Here is a 23,529-nt window from a genome sequence, read left to right as displayed (position 1 = left end):
AGCTAATGAAAAGGTTTTCACACAGTAAAATGTGAATTCTTCTTCTGTACACATGCATTCTTACATCTGGTAGTCTGAGAAACTTCACTGAAGATAGCAATATGTAATAACAACCATTGTTAATTTTCTACTATCTTGTTTTGAAATTCTATATCGTTTTTATTGTTTTTGTGTTGTTCTATTTTTGTCTTTGTTGTTGTTATTTTGTTATTTTATCTCTTTAAAATAAAAAATTGCTTAGATATTTGTGTACATATCAAAGCATACTGTATATGGGACATAAAATACATAAAGTGATTGATATATTTACATGCTTTATTTTAATTATAATTATCTCAATATAGTACTGTCTGTACAATCAGAGCTGCAGCACAATCAAAAGTGACTATCAAGAGTTTTATGATATCAAGGGGCTGGGGATTTAGCTCATTGGCAAAAGCGCCTGCCTGGCAAGCGCAAGGTCCTGAGTTCGGTTCCCGGTACCGGAGAAAAACAAAACAAAACAAACAACAAAAAAAGAGTTTTATTATATCCGTAGGCCGTATTTTAAAGCATCCTTTTCTGGGATATTTGAGTTTTATAAATATACTTCAGTTATTTACAATGCCCCAATGACCATACATATAAATATATCTTCAGTCATTTGTTCCATGACATTTTCTTCTTTTGTATGTGTTTGTGCTGGGCCTCAGGCATGCTAGGTACGGGTTCTGTCCTTGATCTGTACCCCAGACCTGTCCACTGGTGTCTTCAAAATAAATCTTCGAAAAAAGGAATATTAGGTCGAGGGCAGGCACAGCTTAATACACATACAATATGGGTTTTCAGAAGGGTCATATCAAATTACGCTCTCAACAGCAGTTTATAAAAGTGCTTTTTCTCTACACTCTTTGCACTGCGGGGTGTTTTAATTCAGTTTTTAATTTAAAGAGCAAAGAAGCAGCATCCCTACAGGTCCCGATTTCTCCCCGAGTAAAGCTATATTATATTTATGGTGAAAGATTTTTAACCAGGGCCTGAGTCATGGGAATGTGGGCATGTGTGCTCTGTTACCAAGAACTGTATGAATCAGATCTAATAACCATTTCAGTCATTACCAGTACGGCCACATTTCAGAGAAAACCCAAACTGAAAAAACCTATGTATATATACATATATTTTTTTTTATCAAAAATAATTCCCATGGATGTGATAATGATAAATATCCTTTAGCTCTCTTTAGACTGAGGCAATAGTATTGTTTCACTTGAAATTACATTATCTCACTTTAGACATTGGGGGAATCTAATTTATAGATATGTTTCCAAGGATAAATAGAACTCTATTTGTTTCTAAATAAAAATGTCAATCATAAAACAGCAGCTCCTTCAACTTACCCATGTATATGTCTACTTTTTTTATATGAACCACAAACCTGAAAGTCTATTTAAAACTTTACATGTTTCAATCTGTTGTCCTGTCTATTTAATAACCATTCCAGGGGCTGTGGATTTAGCTCAGCGGCAAAAGCGCCTGCCTGGCAAGCGCAAGGTCGTGTGTTCGGTTCCCGGTACCGGAGAAAAACCAAAAAAAAACAAAACAACAAAAAAAAAACAAAACAAACAAACAAACAAAAAAACCATTCCAGCCCAATAATTCTCATTCCTCCTATTAGCAAGAAGTTACAATAAATTTCAGTATTGATAAGGCCAGTTCCTACTTGAATAACAATTCTAAATATGTCAAAATTCTACATGACAGTTCTGAAGCTAGCAGTGGAAGAGTTATTACAGTTAATCAAATAGGTGGTTGTATTTTCTAATCAATTCTGATTTGTTCTTAGAAAAGACTCATGGAAAAAGTCCCTTAATGCCCAAACATAGAATTTGTTATGGACTTAACTAGCAGATTCTAAATATGATTACTCACTTCATAAAACTCAAAGCAAAATGAAAGTTAGAATGCTCATAATACGATCTAATTTCATTATGCAGTTGAAACCAGATAGCTTTATTTTTTATTTTAAAGATGAAAGAACAAGGCATATTAACAAACACACATACATTTACAAAATAACACAAAAGGGTACAAGCAATACAGAATTTCAGACAAGGTGATAGTAAATTAACAAGGGTTGTTGTATTACACATTGATATCTTCAACTGGTTACTCATATAAACAAATATAGGCCTGTAAGACTGATCAAACAATTGAACATTAACTGTTCCTTTCAATAAAGCAATAGAAATCAGTAGTACAACTATCTTAGCTATCTGGTGTATGCATATATGCATATTTTTTTGCTTCTTTCTTTTCTCTTTCCCTCATCCTTTCCTTTTGAGCAGTTTCCTTCCTTTTCACAATATCTATTGTACCTCCTAGATTTTATTTGCTTTTTCAGGTTCTTACACTGGTGAGACAATATGGTGTTTACACATGTGGGCCTGATTTATTTCACTTATTAGTATGGTTTCTAGTTGTGTCCATTTATCTATAAAAGTCTTGAGTTTATATTTCTTTATAGCTGAGTAATATTTATTATGTAAAAATACCACAACATTTTTATTCATTCCTCAGTTGATGAACATTTGGGTTGCTTCCACAATTCAGCTATTAAAAATTGCCCTGCTATAAACATGGGTGCACATATATCGCTGTGATAGGATGTTTTCAGTTCTTTTGGAAAAATACACAAAAGGGAAATAACTGGGTTGAATGGGACCTGCAGTCCTAGTTTACTGAGGAATCTCCAAACTGATTTCCACAGTGGTTTCACCAGTCTACACTCCCACCAACGGTGGAAAATGGTTCCTTTTTCTCCACAACCTCACTAGCATTTGTTATTGGTTGATTTCTTAATGCTAGCCATTCTTTCTGGGGTGAGATGGAATCTCAGTGTTGTTTTACTTTGCATTTCTTAAATGATTAATGATGTTGAACATTTTGTCATGTATTTATTTGTCATTTGTGTTTCTTTACCTGAGAAGTGTATATTCATCTCTGATGTCCATTTTTGGATTGGGCATTTGAATTTGGAAGGGCTGATTTTTTTAATTTTTCATACGTTCTAGATAGAAGTTATTTGTCTGAGGGACAGTCAGCTAAATTTTTTTTCCCAATTTGTGAGTTTTCTTTTTACTCTGCTGGTGATTTCTTTAGATGTGCAAAAGCTTTTCAGTAAGATGAGATCCCAGTTGTTCATTCTTTGAAGTGTTTCCCGTGCACTTTGGTGAAACCAGATAGCTTCAAACTTCTGAGATTAATTATTTAGGATCAATCAATTGGACATAGATTCAGCTTTCTCTTAAACCACTAATTTTGTTTAGTCATTATTTTAGTTCTTTTACTTCCTTAAGGAACTATGTTGCAAACACTTTCTGAGCACAAGGAAAAGAGAGAAAACAAATACCTATTTTTTAATTTATTTGGGAAAATATTTATTTTTTGAAATTAATTTTGCACATTCATAATTAATCTATTGACTCAATCACTTATTCAAGTAATATTTATGAAATATCAATAATGGGCAAGTTTGGCTGTGTGTATTCTGAAGAAATTCTGGGACCTTAATAATGGGGTACTAAATGAGGAACTGTATTTGCTTCTGTCAGGAGTGGGAAGCCCTACAGTACTAAGACCAGCACATTAGATTTTCTCCTTTGCTACATGTGCCAAACTCACTGGACAAGTTACCAAAACTTGATCAAATCAAATGACCAAAATATTCTAAGCTTTTTTTGAATGACCTCAAGCCTCAGATAAAGAAAAACAGATATGACAGAAACAGTGTTTAAACATTCTAGAGGCAGTATCAAGTTGAGAACATTAAACGGGTTCTGGTGCCTTCTTCATATATTTGTTTTAACTCATAATATGATACCAAACCCATTATATTTTGCTTTTCTTTTAAGTACATGATTCCTTTTCTATGCTTTCAGTAAAATTTTCATCCTTGAATTTTTATCAATATATAAAATTCAAATACATAAATGATTTATTAAACTTGAGTCTCAAATTCCCACTGAAACCAGTACACTGAAGAATTAGCTAAGTTGAGTTATCTAATATTTTTATCACCACTCTCCTTAAATAAATATTCAATAATATACCTCTATATTTAAAAATTACTATGCAGAGTGAGCTTTTTTTTCCTCAGAAAATAGTCAAGATCACACAGGGATAGTGACTATCAAGTGGTGATCATTTGTGTGATACTACAGAAAACATATCCATTACATTTTGAAAATGCAAGACTTCTAACAGGAAGCTGGCCAAAATCTTGCTAGAATCTGGCTTGCTTCTTTTTTAAATTTTAATTTTTTAATACATATTTGCAATGTGTAATAATTATATTCCTCATGATCACTGTGTGTATGTGTGTGTGTGTATATATATATATATAAATATATATACATATATAATATTTAAATTAATTTCTCATCCTCTTCCCTTAGCTAGCTTGCCCCCTCCATTTATTGGTTCCTTCCTCTTCTGCAAAACATCTAACACCCTCTTTTATCTATCTTTTATTGTGATTTTTGTTTATATTTTGAGTTTGTCATGTAAGCATAGCATGTAATATTTAAGATTGAATGTCTTACTTATTTCACTTAACCTTATGGTCTCAAGGTGCATCCATTTTCCTATGTATAACTCATGTTTATCTTTGTTTACAGCAGAGTAGTAAAACATTTTGCTCAAATAACACATTTTCTTTAAGCATTAATTTGGATCACTTTCTGGCTTTCTTCTTAAAGGAGGGGAAACCTCAGTCACCCAAGAGAAATTTTCTTACTGTAGTACTAAGTTACAAAAATCACAGTGTAACCACTGGAGAGTGCTATCTCTTGTTGACATATCTCTTCTAGTCTTCCAGGATGACAAGGAATAATACTCATTCTCCATTTTTAATTTTTTTTCCATGTGCGAGTAACTCCATTGTGTTATCTCGCCTGGTCCTTCTTTACTTCCTTCCCTGTCTCTTCTCTTTGGTCAGCAATGTCGCGTCTCTGATGAACTTCCTGGCAAGATTTTGTTACCTGGTTTAACTCATTCTCTTCATTTTTAGAGCAGGCTGCTCACAGGAAGAAACACAGGAGACCGATACTCAACAAAGAATTCACAGAGCAGGCTTCTGTGCGCAAGAGCCTGCCGCGGCCCAACACTTCTTGGCAGTAGGTGAAAAAAATCTGCCTCAGGCTAGGGTTAAATATTAGTAAGTTCATTTTTGCTATGTACTGAAACACTGTCAAGTATTGACTGCATCATTAAGAAAAGTGTCAGCTGGCTCTCCTTTTTTCTATCTCTTCTAGGCTATTCTTTTGAGTTATAAAACCTCATTTTTTCTTAACTTGAGGAACTAGAATGGAAGCCCCAAGAATATTAGTGATACTTGGAACTTACCTTATCGAAATTTATCCAACAGGCCCTTATCTTCCTGAGGGTAGTCAAAGAATTTAAATGAATGCTCTGGATTTCTGCAGAAAATATTTCTTTACACCTGCAAGCATAAAACATAAATATGCTTTTAAAGTCATATTATACAAGTTATCATGAATTTAGTGTTACACATTTCTGCACTCCAGCCTACTACACTCCCCACCACAGAATTTTTTAATTTGGAATGATACAATAGTGTATCTATCCTTGTGTGTGTGTATGTGTGTATGTGTGTGTGTGTTTGTATGTGTGTATCTAGTGGTGGATAAAACAAAGGAACTACATATATATGGAAGTATATTCATGAAATAATATATTTTTTGTGTGTTTTATCCATTTCTAGATTGGTTTTTGGTTTGTCAATGTTCAATTGCATTTTGATATTCAAATGTGTCATATGAATTTTTTTGGAGAAGATTTTTGTCTATAAATAGATTTTTATTCATAAGTTTGAACAATTTCTTGCTTTTGTCTCATCCCAGTGGCATCAGCTCAAAACAATACAAATAATTATCAATTTATTTCAATTCTAAAAGTCAGACGGAAAGAACTAGAAAATATACACTGTACTTACAAATTCTCATTTTGATATCACAAATATAAATAAGAAAATATAAGCATTGGATTGAGAATTGGAAATGGATTCAATTCACAATACAATCACAAAGAGAGGGACAGATTTGGACAAGTATCAAAATTTCACTGCATCTTAATCTTCTTGCTATGAAAATGAAAGGCTTTGTATGAAATTGCCTTGAAGAACCTTCCTTTGCCTAAGTGGTGTGATAACATCCCTTCCAATAATATGGTTTTGTGTGAGTAGAATTTACAGGAAGGATTTATGTGGAAACAATATCCAAATATAGGTAATGACCAAATTTTATAAGCTTACATGCTTCCAATTACTGGTTTCTAGTTCTACTTAGCCATGGTTACTTATAGATAAACAGTCCCAAGCTCATTATAATCATTAATTATAATCAAATCACCCCTTGATTTGAAAAAAATTCAACTGTCTACCTCATGGGTATTACTAAAATTTAATTTTTGAAATTAAGTTTTTATTCTGAAGAAAAGAAACAATAACAAAATAACAAGGGGCTGGGGATTTAGCTCAGGGGCAAAGCGCCTGCCTGGCAAGCACAAGGTAGTGAGTTCAGTTCCCGGTAACGGAGAAAAACCAAAAAAAAAAAACAAAAAAAAAAAACAAAATAACAATATACAAAACAAAACAATAAAAACGGTATAGGATTTCAAAACAAAATGATAGGAATTAACAATGGTTGTTATTTTACATATTGCTACCTTCAAAAACGTTTCCCTGAATACCAGATTTAAGAACGCAAGATTGATCAAACAATTAAAGATAATAAAGAGTAATTAAAAATTAGAAATGATCCAGCACTTCATTAAATAAAAAATAATAAAAAATAACAAAATTTTGCTTTGTTTTGTTTTTGTCTATGTTGTTGTTATTTTGTTATCTTTTTTTATTCTCTGGTATCCACCTTTGCAGCCTTCTAACCTCTAGCTATCTTGCTGTTGAGAAGATGAGATTCTGCAGGGAAGAGACTCGCAAAAAAACTTACAGAATTGTAGCATGATATCATAATATTTCTATTCATGTATTTTCAAGGAAAAGTATTTCTGAATAAAATATTCATTTTTAATTCATATGTTGCTGTTTTGCAAAAACAACAATTTCTAAAGTAGAGTGTAGAGTGCTAACTTAAACCTCTACTCCACAGGACAATTTTAAAATTGACACATTAGGTTTGTTTGCTGATGTTACTTGAATATAGAAAACTAATATTAAACCCGTATTATCTTTTCTGCCTAAGCATTAAGCTCTCTACATTATTAAAAACTTATAACTACTTTATAAACATTTCACTCGGGCCACCCATTACATAGGTAAAGAAAACTGAAGCATAAATATTTGGATCAGTTACCCAGAAGTAGATAAATGACGGCATTAATAGGTCTGATTGCAAGATCCACACTCATGCTATACCCAACATCGTATATCCTAGCAGTGCAAAACCAGGATATACAGCCTAGAGGTATGCCAGGCTACACCTGGTGGCTACAAGACCAGTTCACATTCAACTTCTGTAGGTTCTTTCAGGTTCCATGATCCTGAATATATTAATGAATATTCACATTTTCATATATATTGCCCAATTTCTCTCAGAACTCCTCTTTTTATATTTTGTTTTCATGTTCAGGGGTGCAAAATGATGTTTCTTCCATGATTTAGTGTGCATTTTCTACTGGCACTGTTCATATTTGAAAGGCATTTGTTGAAAGCAGAATGCCTACTTGGTCAGGGTCTTAGTTCAGAGAACTGAGCTATGTACGGAGGCCCGCAGGGCACAGACATTGAATTGAAGAAATACTGTGATGGTGCTTGCACAGACAAGGACTAGGCAGAAGGCTTGTTTATGAGAACAAAGCAGATCATATTATCATGCAGACTTATGAATATGGTGCTGGATGAGGCTTCACTAGCCTATTATATCATGCAAGTGAGGGGAATCAGATACATGATGTTCATCCACCCAGCTTCTCAATAGTAGCATTGGATTCCTAAATGCAGGTTTATATGCATTAATGAAAAATGAAATTCACTACTCCAGCATTTCATGTGTTAGTTAATTTGTGTTTAATACCCAGGTTCCATAGTGGTTGCAAAATGGCTTTGGAGTCAGAGCAATTGAGAGGAAGCAACATGACTACCTAGCTGTAGAACTTTTTGAAACTGGATTAATCCCTGCTATGTCAGTATTATACTTTGTGAGACTAGGTAATGAAAACTGTTGCCTTCTGTGCTGCTGTAGGTATGAAGATTTTATGGATATTTTGTACCAGTGTCTTGCCCAGAGTAGACACACACACAAGTGTCCAGGTATGTCCTCCTCATCATCATCAACATTATCATCATCACTGTCACAGTTTCTTTCTTTTTTGATTTCTTTTACGTATGCCTAATGAAATCATATATTCTTTGTAATTATATTTTCTTCAAATTAAAAAAAAATAAAACACAACATTGAACTCCCCCTGTGGATGGCAGGACCTGTGAGCAGAGGGAGTCTGCACTCAGCAGTCCCTCCATTCTCTCTGAGGGATGGTGGAGGCCTGTGAGCACAGTGAGTCTGGACCCCAGGCTTACTCCATTCCCTTTCCAGTACAGTGAGGCCTGCGAGCAGAGTGTGAGTCCATGCTCTGTGCTTCCTCCATTGTCTCAGGGACAGTGGGGTCTTTGAGAGGACTGTAAGGACATATGCCTTTGTCTGGTAGACTGATGGGAACCCCAAGACCTGAGATCTAGGGCAACAGCCATGTCCCAGGTGCACAAGATACACACACCCTTGGAGGACAGATTAATCAGCAAGACCATCAATGTAGAAGTGTCTGACACAGCAGCAAGGACCCAGCAGTTGAACTCCGGAGAACTCAACCAGCGGAACTCCAGTCCCAGATCTCACATCCAGAGGCCAAGATCAGCTCCATATCAAACACAATTCTTGGATTAAATACAAGAATGTTCCTCAGTCAGGGATTTACTGTGTTGAGATCCCCCACTATAATTGTATTGATATTGACCTGATTTTTTTTTTATTTGAGTGCACTACCATTTGGTGCGTATATGTTTATAGTTGTCATTTCTTCCTGTTGAATTGTTCCCTTAATTAATATATAAGTCCCCAATTTATAAACAGTAGATTTCTGAGCATTCATAATGCAAGAATGGACCTTTGTAGATGTGAACATTTGTGAATTTTTGTAGATGTGAACAAATCACAGAAGTAGCTCACATGTCTGCTGGACATTGTTACATTTGTTTTGCTGTGTGCTTACTGCACTGTGCAATAGTGTACGGTAGTACCCAGTGCTCACGCAGAGCCCAGGATGTCTAGAAGCAAGAGGAAAAGCAGTGAAGATGTAGAGGGGACTTCCAGGAAAGGCAAAGGAATGTATGTTATATATTTGTGTCATAGGTGTATCAGATTCACTTAGTCAGGCTGAAAAATACATTCATCTTAAATTGTTTTCCCACAATGGAACACATTCGTAAGTCATGGTTGGTTTTTTTAAATTACTGTTTCAATTTCATTGTTTGTTATTGGATTGTTCAGGTTCTTTAAATAAGCTTGATTCAATTTTGGGAATTCAATATATCTAGGCACCTATCTATTTCTTCCGTGTCCTGAAATTTATTGGCATACAGGTTTGTGAAGTAGTTGCTAATAATCTAGATTAGGCAGTATCCATTATATCCATTTTCATTTCTAATTACATTGATTTGAGTCTTTCCTTTTGGCAGAAAACTTACCAAGTATAGATAAAGAATTTAACATACCAGTAAATGAGGCATTTAGAATTCCAAATATTCCTGACCAAAATAAAACTACATCGAGACATATAATAATCAAGATTCTGGAACTTCAGCACAAGAAAAAAATATTAAAAGCTGTTAGAGAAAAGAAACACATTGCCTATAGAGGAAAGTCCATCAGAATCATGTCAGAGTTCTCAACACAGACCAAGTCAAGAAGAGCTCGGAGTGAAGTATTTCAAGTCCTGAAAGCAAACAACTTCCAGCCCAGACTGATGTACCCTGCAAAACTATCTTTCAAAATTAATGGAGAAATAAGATACTTGCAATGGCAATGAACAGTTAAAGAGGTTTATAAACACAAAACCAACCCTACAAAGAGTATTAAAAGATGTTCTAGACAGATATAAAAATGACTACCATTCCAAGAACAACCACAGAAAAAGCACCCGTCAAGGAAAGCAATTAAACAGAGGAAAAAGGCAGGTAACCAGCACCAAAACTCCCATGACCAGGATAAACTAAAAATGGACCCAAGTCTATCACCATGCACTAAACTAAAGTCAAAATGGTTCAAAAATTTAAATATTAAAACAGAAATACTAAATCTTCTGGAAGAGCAAGTAGGTTAAAATATTGAGGGTATAGGGGAAGGCACAGTCTTCATGAACATAAACCGAACTGCATGGGAAACACTTCAAGAAACAACAACTGGGGTCTCATCCTATTAAAAAGGTTTTACATTTCAAAAGAAATCACTAATAGAGTGAAAAGACAATCCACAGATAAAACCATTTTAGCCAACTTTGCTTCAGACAAAGGACTTCTCTCTAGACCAAATAAAGAATGAAAAAGTTTAGATCCCAAAATTCAAAGACTCAATCCAAATATGGGCATCTGAGATGAATGCACACTTCTCAGATAAAGAAATACAAATGGCAAATAAATATGTGAAGAAATGTTCAACATCATTGGCCATTTGAGAGATGCAAATTAAAACAACACTGAGATGCCATCTCACCTCAATAGGAATGGCTGTCATCAAGAAATTAATCAATAGCGAATGTTGGAGGGGCTATGGGGAAAAAGGAACTCTGCTCCACTGTTCATGGCAATGTAGACTGGTGCAATCACATTGAACATCAGTGTGGAGATTGCTCAAAAAATTAGAATTAGAGGTTCCATTCATCCCAGCCATTCCCCTTTGGGGTATTTTTCCAGAAAAATTAAAAACATACCACAGCAATATATGTGCATGCATATTTATGGCAGCACAATTTGTCATAGCAAAATCTTGGAAACAATTCAAATGCCCAATAATTGAGGAGTGGATAAGAAAAATATGACATTTTTATATAATGGAATATTACTCAGCTATAAAGAAAGATAAACTTGAGGTTTTTATAGGTGAGTGGATGCAACTAGAGACTACACTCATAAGTGAAATAAATCAGACTCACTCATGTGAGCATCATATTGTCTTCCTAGTTTAAGAATCTGAAAGAGTATATACAACTGAAAGCTGCAATAGATATTGTGAAAGGTAGAGAAACTGCTTATAAAGGGGAAAAAAACTGGGATGAGGGAAAGAAGAAAGAAAGAATAAAGGGAAATATACATATGTATATTTATATATGTATTTGCACACACAAGATAGCTAAGAAAATTTTACTACTAATTTCTTTTGGTTTATTGAAAGGAACAGTGAATGTTTAATTGTTTATCAATCTCACATGCCTGTATCAGGTCATCTGAGCAACTACTTTGAAGATAACAATAAGTAATATAGAAACCATTGTTGATTTCCTATAATCTTGTTTTGAAATTCTGTATTGCTTTTATAGTTTTTGTGTCATTTTGTTTTTATCTTTGTTTTTGTTCTTTTCCCTCCAAAATTAAAATAACTAAGTTAATAATCAGAATATCATAAAGTTATGATTTGGGTACTAACAAAATTTTTACCTCAATTTACCAGTATATTCATGGTGGTTTTATTTTTTCTTACCAGGGAAATGGGAAAGATATTCATCCCTCTATGTATTTGAAATTTAGTGGTCTGTGCTCTGAAAACACAGATTAAGAAAACTGACCTTTCTGCTAAAAATGTCCAAGATAATTGCACTTCAGGCAGAGACACCCATAGCTTCTCACACGTGGATGTTTGAATTAAAATACATGATTTTCTATGACAGGAATGAGAAAAGGGAACACTTCATTAATTTTTTCTTCCTCAAAATAACTCGATGTGGAAGGATGTCCATTTGGATTTTGCTGATTGAGAGTTTATTTTTGCAATATTCACGTAAAGTGCCAAACCAATCTGATGTTTTAAATTTACATTAACATTTAAATTAATGAGAAGCTTAGTGTGAATTGTGAAGCTTTAGATGCTTAAGATTATGTTCCTTCTTGCCAGATGGGAACAGAATCTATTGACTCACCATCTTAATCTCGTAAACAGCTTCCAGATTTGACATATTTTCAGTGCCAGAGAATTTTTAGGCTGATGAAAAGTGCCACATTGATGTCTGAGAATGAAGCTGGCCCTACCAATTCAAGAAGCGAAATGTACCCACTTGCCATGAAAGGGGGTTTGCCATAGTTTATTGTCAGGTCTGGCATGGTTTAGGATTAGATATTATTCCTTTTCTTCCTCGTTATCTTAATTCATGAAATATTAGAACACATAATCTAGGCAATGAAGTGTACTAAAATAACACAGTTCCTACTTCAAAGCACTTATTTTTCTATTATGTGATGTAGATGTAGATAGACTCTTTATGTATATGGATTGTGTGTATGTATATACACAAAACTGTAGATTATTACAACAAAGTCTATAACAAAAAAGAATCATGCTAGGAGCTATGTAAATAAGGCTCAAAGAAAATTGAAGAATAAGGCCTAAAAGTAAATTAGGCATTAGTCAAATCATAAAGAACACAAGCTCTTACCAGTGAAAGGAAATCCTCTAAGAAAAGAGCTAGATACCTTTGCTACAATAGGATAGAATGTGTGAGAGGTGGCAAATATATTTGTGTATGTTTATGTGCATGCATTCTTTCTCTCTCTCTCTCTCTCTCTCTCTCTCGGGTATAGTTAGCCAAGGACTAAATCATGAGCAATTCAATGTGCCGTGCTCAGGAGATGGTGGGTGGAATCTTTAGTTATTCAATTGCAGAGGCACGGATGGGTTTCATGTAGATTTGACTTTTAAGCAGGGTCACTCTTGCAAATAGTGCTAAGAATAAACTAAAGGTGGACAGATCCTTCTCCATGTCATTGTTAGAGGTCAATACAGGTCCTCCTAAATCTATGCTTGAGTTCACAGCACACTAGAGGACAAACACAGAGAGTGGAGACTATCAAAGGAACCTAGCATCTTCAATTCTGAAGGCTGTCCTTTTGAATGTGGAGTAAAATGGGCAATGAGAATCTAAAGTTATCATCGCTGTGTAGAGTTCTGTCACTCACACATTTTGCAGAAGCTGCAGACTGAGCTCCAGGTATATGACAGTGATTATATTAGAGCCGGTGATAGAGTGATGAATGAGACAAGCACAGTCCCTGCTCTCAAGAATTCTACATGTCCATGAGAATGGGAAAGAACCATTCAGTGAAATTTGTATCTATTACAATAAAGATTAGGGCATTATTATGTTGTAAGAAGTACAATGAGGTTATGCAGGGCTACTTAATTGTGAATAGGGTGAATTCTGGACCGGAATTATGTAGAATCAAATTCCAAATTTATCATTTCCCTGTTATGCTGTATTGTGGAAGGTCTGTGCCTCAGTTTCCCTCTATGGAGATAAATACTTCTCTTCATAGTCTTGCTGTGAGGATTAAATGAATTAACAGATTACCAACGATCAGCCTGCACTTGATACACAGAAATGGTCAAAATTCTTGCAGTTGTGGTTACCATTATTACTAAATTCCACTCAATACTTTCTAAGTAGTGTGGCCATGCTGAGCCTTTTTGAAAGGGTGATATTTGGGATTAAAACTGAGAAAAAGGAAAAGCCAGATATACGAAAGGTTTTAGGGAGGCTATGCATACCAGTATATGGTATGTCAGTGTAAAATTCCTAAAGTGATCTTAATGTAAAAATGCTTTCATCTTACTTGAAGCAGCTTCAGTGTAAAGAGTGAATTATATAAATTCCACAACTGTAGTATGTGACTGTGGGACAGGAGGGGTAACTTCTGTCAATTTGAGAATTCAATGAGACACCCATTAACTCATCTGCTAAATTATGTAAGTTAAAGCACATCCTGGAAATAGCTCACAATATGTTTTCAACTTTTGTCCAGTACCAAGGTAATGATCATCATTAACCATGAGAAGTGCTGCTTTTCATCAAATAGATGTGTCAATAATTGGCAGTATAAGTGATTAGCTTTTATTGGTGAAATGACCAGTATTCAGTATTCAATATTGTGGATTGACCTACATATTTTGGAGACATTGCTCACATTCATGCTGACACCATTTAAAAATCTAGCTAGGCCAGCACTGTTTACAAGTAAGTTAGAGACGACACCTGAGGCATGATGTACAGCTGGTTCTCTCTCCAGCCAGGGGTGAGAAGAAGATCCAACTATAAGTGTATAATATACTAATTCTCTCCCTGGAATGCTGACTACCAAAAAAAAAATAGCGTTCTGAGAAACTAAAAGAACAAAAATGTGGGACTGTGTTTGCACTTTCAGAACAGGCTGTGGAAAATCTTTTTTTCACATTCTCACCATTGGACATGTTTGTCTAGTAAACATCTTTGTGTTTGGTGAAACTAGATCAGTGGTATTGCTTTACAGTAGCATTGTACTAAGGGCATAGCTACCCTGTATGCATCTCAGGCCTCTTCAGTAATTATTACTTATTAAGAATGAGTTTCCTAGGTGTTGTGCAGGACTAAAAGAGCTCCCATAAGTTTGCAGTTCTTAATGGATCTAAGAAGCAACTAGAAACCATTGCGTCTGGCTTGTGGAAAGGAAGATATCTGCTAAACACAGAAATTGGAGAGGAAGCCAGGATCCAAAGAATAAAGGCATTTACAGCTCCAGATAAACTATTGGATTTCATTCTCTTTTAATGGAAATCTAAAATATAAGCAGAAAGTGCCACCAATGTGTTATACATTTTTAAGAGAAGATAATGGTCAATATATATAAAAAGGATAAAAAATATAAGATTTACCACAGGGAAAGAAGTTTAGGACTGCCGCAGAGATTTAGGCAAGAATGATCAAGGCTTCAACCACTGTAAAAGAAATGGACACAGAAATGTAGGCGGATTCTGAGATGTATTTTGAAAGCAATCTCATTAAGATGTGCTTGTGAAATAGAAATGAAAATTACCATATGGAATCTTCCTACACTTGGAACAGCTTTTAGCAAATTTTGATGCTGAATGTAGTGAGTAGCAGTGGTCTATGTTTGAGGGCAGAGGTGTGTTATTTCTCCTAAGGGGTGTGCTTCAAAGTGGCAGAAGATGAAATGTTGAACCTTCTTTTGACTTCTCCATAGAGCCATTCACAAAGGTTTCGATTTCAACAGTTTTCAAAAGAGACTGCCTACGCATGTACAAGCTCTCCTTGGGGTCATGTGAGATGCTTCCTTCCCATAAGAAGCCTACTTCTCATGAATAAAAAAGAAAACCAAATGGGAAATCTCAGGGTTCCAGATTCATTTCACATCCATGAATATTTGCTGTGCTTCTTTACTAAAAGAAAGCTCAAGAGACGGGGTTTTGTCATTACATAGCAGCGCATCAAGATGGTTTACACACAAAGCTAGGGAGCTTTGCAATCATCATTGGCTCTGAATACATAGTCATTGGTTTAGTCAGTCAGTCCATATGTCAGTCTGTCATGCAGGCATTCAGTCAGTAAACATTCACTACTGTGAATTAGCTATGTACTGGGCCATGTGTTTGTCATGGGTCTTCCACAACTCCTCCTCTAACTGTACATTTCATAGGTATTGCATTGTTTAACTCCAACAAAATAGTTTCAAGTGCAAGTCACAACAGTCTCCACCACACTTTACATCAACTCTGCAATTTCTGCAAAAATTAAAGATTAATTAAATAATAAACTTAATCACATTTGTGTCTGCCACATAAAAGGTTTGCATCCTGCAGAAAATTAAAAGAAATAACTTTTGATTTCATCTTTCCACATGCTAATTGTGGCTGTGCTTGACATTATTTTTTTAAAAAAATTTAAATGAAGAATGGGATTGGGCTGGGGATATAGCTCAGCGGCACAGCAAGTGCCTGGCAAGTACAAGGTCCTGAGTTCTATTTCTGGTGCCAAAAAAAAGAAGAAGAATGGGATCAATTTTTATGTAAATGTATTGTCATGATCTTTGCACATTCTAATGAGGATATAATACATACTAGGTTGGTAGACAGACACTATTCAAAATAGACTCTTTACATACATTTAAAATGAATTTGATTTGTATAGAAATAGCTAAAATGAGAATATTTACATGCAAACATGATAGTTTATGGTTTCATAACCTGTGTAGCTTTGAGAAGAGCTAGCTAAACATCCAGTTTCCAAGTATTTTTAAATGCAGCGAAGTTAATTTTATATAGTTACTATAAACCATTCTTATTTAATAAGAGAGGGAGAAGCCAATTAGCCAGAGTCTTCTAGGCTCTTTCACTTTCATCTCAAAATGAACAAACTATATCATTACTATTATCTAAAATAAAAAGTAAAGGAAACACTGTATGAATTACCCAGAACAATATATGTATATCTATTAGTTCAATAATATAGAAGAACAAATAATCCGAACATTGGGATTTTTTTCCATTTGTGTCTTTAGCTATTGGAGACCGTTAAAATTGCTGCCAAGTTGCATGTATATATTAAACTAAGAACTGGTATATTCTGTGGCATTTCTGTATGGCAGGCTTAATAGTCAATCATTACAACAAATCTTATTGGCTCAACATTTAATAATCGAGGTATCACACATTTCCTATCACCAGGTTATAAAAACACCTAATCCCAGAAGAGAAAAAGTGGTATAACTTTATGGTTTTTCTTTCCATTACAGAATAATGTGAATGACCTTTTCTGTTCATCATTTAAAAATAAGAGGGAAAGAACATCAATTTAAATGCCGAATATTTTCTGGGTTATTTACTTTTATAATAATCAGAAGTGATTTCAATTTAAAGAACTGAATGTAGTAAAGGGAACCAGTTGACAATAATATACAAGGGAAACACCCAAAAGTTTCTGCACTACACATGCCTTCTTTTATTTAGTTATACTAGTATATTGTAATATTTGTTTGATGCCACCTTTGTAACTCACAGAGAATAAATACTGCCACAATTATAAACCAATTTATTTGAGAGATGGGTAGGAACAAAGCTTCCCGAGTGAGCTCAGTGGAAGAAGAACTTGAGTGAGTATCAAAACGCTACCGTTTGTGAGTGAGGCTGACGTGGGACTCGAAACATTCTCATTATGTATTCTGCTAATAGTACAAAGAAGTGAAAATAACAGTTCTATAAGGGGTAGGCACAACATCAACGTTTGAGTAAACCTTGTTTTACTTGGGCAGGCTAGTCCCGTGGTGATAACATGGGGGAACAGATCCTGTCACTGATGACTAGAAGAAAAAAGATATGTTGTGCAAATGCTGCTGCAAGTGGTTAACAAAAACAACATGGCCTTAGTGCCAGGAACTGAAGCAGTCACATGAGCCATGCAGCAAGGATATGAGTGTGTAGAGTCTGTTATAAGCAAGTAGACACTGTGGACACTGGGCAGGAATTAGGAGTTTTGAGTTGTTCCGTAAAGTGTAGTTAAATTTCTTTGATGTGCCTTAAGGAAGGGAACAAGCATCAAGGATAGTAATAACATGAAACACAATTAGAGTTCCACATACCAATAATCTCTTGTCCTCAAAACCATTCATTGGTGGGCTGGGTCCCCTTTAAGGAGAGGGAGGTTATTATCACTAAAAGTACTTAAGTGTAAGCTATGCAGATGCTTGGTACTTATTTTCTAACTTGGCACCATTCATGATCAGAATCCAATGAGTAATGCCATTCTCATTAAACTTCATGAAGAAAGAGGCAGGCTTAGGATATATGTATTTGAACTGTAGTTGATTATATGGTAGAGTTTGTGGTGGTATGCTGGTTAATTTTACCTGGGTTAAGTGATGCCCGGAAAGTTAGTAAAACATTCTTTCTGAGTGTGTTTTTTATGTGTTTCTGGAAGAGATTAGCACTTCAGACGGTGGACTGTAAAGATCTGCTTTCACCATGTATGTGAACATCATCTGATCCCTTACAGGAACAGAAAAGAACAGAAAGGCAAATGTTGGGTAAGTTAAGACTTTGTCTCTGTCTCTGTCTCTGTGACTGTCTCTGTATCTATAGCTATATCTGCATCTGTATATCTGTATCTGTATCATCTATCTGCATCTGTTTGTCTCTTTGCCTTTCTGTGTCTCTGTCTCTGTCTCCCTCTGTTTCTCTGTCACTCTTTTTGAGCTGAGACAGGGTGTGTAATCACACACGCGTACATGCATGCACAACACACACACACATACACACACACACACACACACACACATATTTTGGAGAACCTTCACACGGATGGTAATACCAAGATTGACCATACTATATAAATTAACACACTAACAAGCAGATTCTCTGATGCAGAAATTTATACATCAGGTGACCTCTAAATATTGAATACACTCTGTAGTTTATTAGTCTGCTAGAACTGCAATTAGAGAGCTTCAAAGACACTGGCTTCAAATAGAAATTTGTTCTAAGAATATATAAGTATACAAAAGGCATTCATTCCCTCACAGTTCTAGAGGAGGGTAGAAACTGTAAGCAAAAACATGACCAGGCCACAATCCTCTGAAGCTTCCATGTCTCTTCTAGCTTTTAGTGTTGCCCTGTGTTCCTTGGTTTACGGCAGCATAACATTCATCTGTGTCTACATGTTCTCAGGGTCTTCTACTCTGTGTGCACGTCTTCTTAGAATCCCCACATTTCATGGGCCAGGCATATAGCTCAGTGGCATAAGCGCCTGCCTGGCAAGCATGTGGTCCTGAGTTCGATTCCCAGTACCAAAAAAAAAAAAAAAAGGAAAGAAAGAATCCCCACATCTCTCTGTCTTAATAGAAGTACTAGTCCTTGGATTTAGAGACTGCTAATGTCATTCCAACTACAGTTTATCGGGAGAGACCCTCTTTTTAATTTTATTTATTCATTTTTCTCTTTTTCGAGACAGGGTCTCGCTATGCGGTTCAGGCTGGCCTTGAGCTCACTTTGTAGGCCAGGCTGCTCTCAAACTCACAATGATTTTCCTGCCACAGCCTCATGAGTGCTGATGACTGTATTTTTAAGTGCTGTGGTAGGACTCTTGGGTGTGTCTCAAATGCCTGGGTGACATAAGGATGGCCATTAGCATGGTGGTGGGGTACAGTGGGGGAGTTTCAGGCCACCAAAGGCTTATTCTCAGAGGGTACTGTGTAACCCCAGTTCCTTCCTTTTGTCTTTTTCCCTTGCAGGCCATGCTAGGAGAAGTTTTTCTCAACCCTATATGTCACCAAAGATGTGCTACTTTTCCCCAGTCTCTAAAGAAAAAGGGCTAAGAGAGACTGGACTGAAACCCTCAAAAGTGTGTGTCAAAAGAAATCTTTTATCTTTATAAATTGATTCTCTTATGTATTTGTTGTAGTGACAGAAAGCTGATTAACATACTTTCATTCATAACTTTACATTCATAACTTTACATTCATAACTACTAAAGGTTAGGACTTCAGCGTATGTATGTGCTTCTTTTTCGAAAGAAAATTCTGTTCAAAAGTACTATTGCTTCATTTCCTCAGCAGCACTGAGGTGTGAGCTAAAGTACCTGACATTTTTGGAGTGTTCTTTCCTGAACCTTAACTCTTACCACAATATCTGGCTTGCTTTTCAGTCTCAGAAACCTATGGCACCTCTGATTCTCTGGGGACTTCACTCTCTAGCGCTGGGTTGACCATGGACTGCACAGTTGTGCTTTGTGAGTCTGAGCTCTCTTTGGTCACTCTTTAAATTTTAGCTCCCTCATTGCTTTCTTATATTTAAAGGCATAATTTAATCTCCCTCACCATCTGTTCTCATACAGCAATGTACATACATCCCCTCTAAGCTAATCATTAAATCTCATTGTTGGCATTTACTTATAGTTCTCTTTTTCTATGAAATTGTAAGTTATTTAAAAGAAAGGACAAGATCTAATTCATGCATATTTATTGACTCTGACAGCATTTATCATTGATCAATAATCTATGGATTAATCAGTGTTCAAATAAATAAGGGAACTGATAACTGTTGCTAAGGTCCAGAGGAATCTGTTTGAATGAGAACTGCCGACTTTCTTTATTTATTTATTTGTTTGGGTACTGGGAATTGAACTCAGTACCTTGAGCTGGCCAGGCAGGCGCTTGTGCCGCTGAGCTGTATTCCCAGCCCGAGAAGTGCTGAATTTAAAACAACAACACAATGAGAATGTGAAACTCCGATGAAAGAGTCCACCTTTAAAATAATAATATTAATGGCCTCCTCCTCTTTTTTATTTTAAAGATTAAAAATCTAAAAAACAGCAACAATGAAGACAAAATCAAAAGAACACAAAAACAGTACATGACCTCAAAGTGATAGGAATTAACAGTGATTGCTACATTACATACTGTTATCTTCAACAAAGTTGTTCAGTCCATCCGATGTAAGAATGTAAGATTGATCAGACAGTAACAATTAGAAAAAAAAAAAAAACAGTGGAAATGATGCAGAGCTTCACCATATAAGATGGTAGGAGTTCAACAATGGTTCTTATACTTCATATCGTTGTTTTCAGATCAGTCATTCCGTTAACAGATAAAAGTATGCAAAATTGATCAAGAAAAAAGAAAATTTTAAGTATTGACTGTTCCTTGATATAGGGAAATAATTTATAGTGAAACCCTTACTCAATAAGGTCATTTATTTTTAGTAAGTAAAGATTATCATTATTCCATATCTGTCATAACATTAAATTACAATACATACCTAAACATAAGGATATACATTACAAATAATCCAAAAATAGAAAACTTTCTCAGCTCATGTAATTATTTGAGTCCTTGGTGTTCAAGGTGGAGAGTTTAACCTGGCATTTATGTTTTCTTTTACTATATGCAGAGGAGGACCATGGGGACCCTCTTTCCTCTCATTTTGAGAAGCACCTAGCATGATTTTAAATGTCTTCAGTAAGACTATTACATGATTTCTAAATATTAAGGTATGACTATTGGGAACACTTTCTAATTACCAAGGACACAGTTAAAACATTTTAGTGCAAGTGAATAATGGTTTCAGAAGACACCAATGAGAAAAGCAGACCACTGAGTACTATTATCCATGAGGACAGTAGGTTAGAGTTTAGGAAAATAAGCTGAGGACATAATAAACCATTTTAAAAGCAGTTTACATCAGTTCTTCACAGTAATACACCAGCAAGTGTGAGTAGCAGAGGAGGGTAATTACATTTTATTCTGCTGTCTACATATTACCTCACTGGGAGAGTGCACTCATAATTGTTCTGTGGTAACTAGTGAGAATCCAGCAGTAATAAACACATCCCTGAACAAAGTATTAAGCAGCATTCTGAATTCAGCAGACAAATGTATATACATACATTCATATGCATATACATGTACCAATAAGAAAGCTAATTAGCCCATCAAAAGAGCAGGAGGTACAACATATTAAGATATTAGAAGACTCCGTATCCCATTTTTACTTTACTTCTGTTTTATCTCCCTTTCTCCTTCCCTTGCTCTTTCCCTCCATCAGGTACTCTGGGTTCATTCATCAACATTATTTTAGTTATTGATAACTCCTTTGATTTAGTCATGCAAATATTTTTTCCTTTTCCTCCAGATGTAAAAGAACTGCATTCCTTTTAAGACTCAAAACTGCCACAGGTCTCAATATTGTGACATGTGGTTCAGTAGTCCAAAGTTTTTCCTGCACGAGAAATGCCTAGCAAAAATTTGAGAAGAGAAGAGTTAGGAAAATATACAGGAGGGCCGGTTGTGTGTCACCATGACAGACTGCCTGCTTAACCTCTCTGAGACACTGATTTGACTACCAGCTCTGCAAAAACAAAACAAAACACAGTGCAACATAGCAGTAATTCGGCCACTAGATATCAATTGGTATTACTAAAGTCAGTTACTTGGTCCTCAGCAATACATGTTGGTAACTGTTTCTCAATTAATGTAGTTAATTAACCAGGATCTGATTGATCTCCAAAGTTTCAAGTATTTATAACTTTTAAAATAACTAGGCGATAATAGCTTTTTGCACACAAAATAGCATTGATATTATTTTTTAAAATATACAAGTAAACATGCAGGGTCTTTCTAAACTGAAGAGTTTTATATATTAAAGTGTCCAGCACTCACCATCTTTGTTCTGTGTTATTTTATTTGAGGGATAAACCAGTACCAAATGCTTGGGAGTCAAAATAAGACCTATGTCTGTGCTAGAAAAGGTTTAATTTATCTATATTTGTATTATATCAAGAAGGAGGTGGGTTTTTGTGGGTGACATTTAAAGGCACATCATAAAAATAGATTTCTGCATTACAATTTAGCCTTAACATTTCTCCTTCAATCTATAAACCCTACACATAAGCCCGATTTTATTGGGATGTAAAACAGAAGGTGAACTTTCTTATTAAAGGGCTTCCCAAGCATCATTTCAAATGAAATAGCCAAAACAATAGAAAATAAAAAATAAGACTTTTTAATAAAGTGAAATGGATCTTAATTTCAGGATCCTACAGTATTTTCAGACTGCAGCATGAAAAATGTATTATGTGGCTGGGAGAAAAAGTCAGAAAAATATTAAAATTGTAGTTTTGTTAGTTACTGGGTATGTACAGTTTAGATGTGCACTCAGAGAAGGAAAATTTTTCACTGTCCTTAGCTTGTAAGGTAGCATCCTGCCTCTTATTGCACAAATTCAGTGAGGAAGCACTAATTCATTATGAACATGACCATTCCAAAGAAAACTGACTTATCTAAAATCTCAGGTACACAGACTGGTACCTGACTCATATTAAACATTGCACCTGGATGAGGTTTTTGTATTTATTTATTTCTACTTTTATATATAAGCTGTGGTGTTTAGTGTACCGGGTCAACTTTATTACCCTTAAATCTGCCCAGGGGACATGTTGACACACACTTCTGGGTATATCCAGGGGGTGCACAGAGGCATGGCCCTGGGGTTTATGTTTAGTTCCTCACCCATTGCTATATGCTGCTCTTCCCTTGCTCTGCTCCTAATCATCACGAACTAACCCTCTTTCTCTGCCATGCCTTTCCACCAGATGTCCTTGTCCTGGGGCTGCCAACCATGGACTGAATCTCATAAAAGTGTGAAGCAAATTAAACCTTTCTTCTTTAAATTATAAGAGTTGGGTACTGTGACTTGCAAAGAAAAAGCTGCCTAGTACATGGTCATATATGTTAATATAACAGGAACTGTGTGATAAGATACAATAAAAACCAAATTCCTTATCTACTAATTCAAGTGACACTGAGAAAACTGAGGTAGCTATGTACCTAAATTATATCTTTTGTTCTCTTTCCTCTTCTCTTCTCTTCTCTTCTCTTCTCTTCTCTTCTCTTCTCTTCTCTTCTCTTCTCTCCTCTCCTCTCCTCTCCTCTCC

General features: G+C 35.4%; 2 protein-coding genes across 2 annotated transcripts in view; both read right to left on the bottom strand.

The window, feature by feature from the left end:
* Positions 1-23,529, bottom strand: part of Lrrc4c (leucine rich repeat containing 4C) — a 1,216,524-nt gene that overhangs the window by 186,177 nt on the left and 1,006,818 nt on the right. Inside the window, exon 5 of the mRNA XM_005384094.2 lies at positions 5,383-5,479. The gene's annotated coding sequence lies outside the window, so the exon portion shown is untranslated. The remainder of the gene's footprint in view (positions 1-5,382; positions 5,480-23,529) is intronic.
* LOC106148442 (brain acid soluble protein 1-like) overlaps positions 1-23,529 on the bottom strand; it is a 128,596-nt gene that overhangs the window by 21,723 nt on the left and 83,344 nt on the right. The window lies entirely within an intron of this gene.

This window comes from Chinchilla lanigera, unplaced genomic scaffold (genome assembly GCF_000276665.1).
Source record: "Chinchilla lanigera isolate Chin_1 unplaced genomic scaffold, ChiLan1.0 scaffold00021, whole genome shotgun sequence".
NCBI classification, from domain to species: domain Eukaryota; kingdom Metazoa; phylum Chordata; class Mammalia; order Rodentia; family Chinchillidae; genus Chinchilla; species Chinchilla lanigera.
This window is presented reverse-complemented; position numbering and strand designations above follow the sequence as displayed.